Source organism: Vipera berus (genome assembly GCF_964194415.1).
Source record: "Vipera berus genome assembly, chromosome: 1".
Classification (NCBI taxonomy): domain Eukaryota; kingdom Metazoa; phylum Chordata; class Lepidosauria; order Squamata; family Viperidae; genus Vipera; species Vipera berus.
This window is the reverse complement of record NC_138202.1, coordinates 7,028,599-7,030,934: the sequence shown is the minus strand read 5'-3', so window position 1 is coordinate 7,030,934 and position 2,336 is coordinate 7,028,599.

Below are 2,336 nucleotides of genomic sequence, written 5' to 3'. Positions count from 1 at the left end.
GTAATCCATGTATCCTCGACTTACAACTGTTCGTTTAGCGTCCGTTTGAAGTCGCAACGGCACTGGAAAAAAAAAAAAGCTGACTTCCCAAAGAGGAACCAGGTTGCCAAGCGTTTATTTGGTGAATTCTGTATTCTGCAAAGTCTTGACTCACAACACACCAGATTTAACTGGTGGTTGAAAAGAAGAAAACGTGAACGGTTGACGCAGCAGAAACCGGGAAATGACAAAATAAAAGGCGAGGAATTGCAGAAGATCGGAAAGGATCAAGGGCTGTACGTTGAAATTGAAAATTGTGGCATAAACCAGCTGTGGCTTATTGGCACACTGGGGGCCATACCGAAAAATCTTGGACGGTACTTAAAAAATCTGCAGATTGACAAAATTTCCACCTGCCAGTTACAAAAGGCCAGACTGGCTTGGCTCTGCACACAAGCCCTGCCAATACATTACGACATCCTCGGTTCTTGGGAAGAACTCAACGCGAACTGAGGCCAACAGCACCAGTTAAAGAACCGGCAGCTGTGGCTTCACATTGTTGTGTATATAATAACGAGAGGCTTGTTTTCCAGACCTTGTGAGAATCAGGCAGAAGAAAACAGCCCAACGCTTTCTGGATTAAGTGCAAATATTTAGCAGAGATAAATTTGGTAGGTGGTTCAGAATGCACAATCACTGGGTTGGAAGGGACCCCCGGAGGTCATCTAGTCCAACCCCCCTGTTCAGGCAGGAAACTTTATACCATTTCAGACAAATGGCTGTCCAGTCTCTTCTTAAAAGCCTCCAGTGTTGGAGCATTCACAGTTTCTGGAAGCAGGTCGTTCCACTGGTTAATTGTTCTAACTGTCAGGAAATTCCTTCTTAGTTCTAGGTTGCTTCTCTCTTTGGTTCGTTTTCATCCGTTGCTTCTTGTCCTGCCTTCAGGTGCTTTGGAGAGCAGCTTGACCCTCTATTCTATTCTGTTCTGTTCTGTTCTGTTCTGTTCTGTTCCCATTCCATATTCTGTTCTATTCTGTTCTGTTCCGTTCCATTCCGTTCTGATTCCATTCCATATTCTATTCTATTCTATTCTATTCTATTCTATTCTATTCTATTCTATTCTATTCTATTCTATTCTATTCTATTCTATTCTATTCTATTCTATTCTATTCTATTCTATTCTATTCTATTCTATTCTCTTCTCTTCCCTTCCCTTCCCTTCCCTTCCCTTCCCTTCCCTTCCCTTCCCTTCCCTTCCCTTCCATTCTCTCTTCTCTTCTCTTCTCTTCTCTTCTCTTCTCTTCTCTTCTCTTCTCTTCTCTTCTCTTCTCTTCTCTTCTCTTCTCTTCTCTCTTCTCTTCTCTTCTCTTCTCTTCTCTTCTCTTCTCTTCTCTTCTCTTCTCTTCTCTCCTCTTCTCTTCTCTTCTCTTCTCTTCTCTTCTCTGCAACCTTGGCTCTTTTATGACTCATGGACTTCAATTCCCAGAATTCCTGAGCCAGCATGGCTCAGCTTGGAGACCTCTCCCTTTTCCCTCTGCATGGTTGGCTCAGGAATTCTGGGAGTTGAAGTCCATGAGTCATAAAAGAGCCAAGGTTGCCTACCCCTGGCCTAGGCCAACCTTGGCATCTCTATGATTCGTGGACTTCAACTCCCAGAATTCCTCAGCCAGCATGGCTCAGCTTGGAGACCTCTCCCTTTTCCCTCAGCATGGCTGGCTCAGGAATTCTGGGAGTTGAAGTCCACGAGTCATAAATGAGCCAAGGTGGCCTACCCATGCCCTATAGCATCGTTTTGAGGGGAGAATTTGAAGCAATTTATCTCAAGGGAAGTGAGGTGTCTGTAGACATTTTCTCAGCCCTCTTTCTGGCTCATGAAGCACGCCATTATTGGGATCGCTCTAGCCTTCTTAATATTGCTTAGTTACCCTTTTCAACAGCTCTCTTCAGAGGTGAGAATTTGCACCTCACACAAACCGCTTGGCCAAATGCATTTGAGTTTCTACAATACTTGCATTCTTTACTTAATTTCATTCTTTTCGCCTCCCCCAATATCATCTGTTCCATTTCTGCTTCTCTTTGAACTTTCCTATTTTTTATTGCCAGGCTGGCATGAAATCCAGAAGTATTTGCGGACACTTTTTTTTTTTTTTGTGGTGTGCTACGCCAGAACCTTCATCTGCAAATTGGCGTGCCCGTTCCCTTCCAGTAATATAAATTCCTCACCGTAGAATTTTCGGAAGGCTGCGAAGAATCAAAGGCGGCTTTCATCCTTGATTCTGAAAATGCAAATTCCACCCAGCGAAAGGGGAATTTAAAGGATCGTAAAGAGTCTCACATACCGTGGGATAACGATGGCC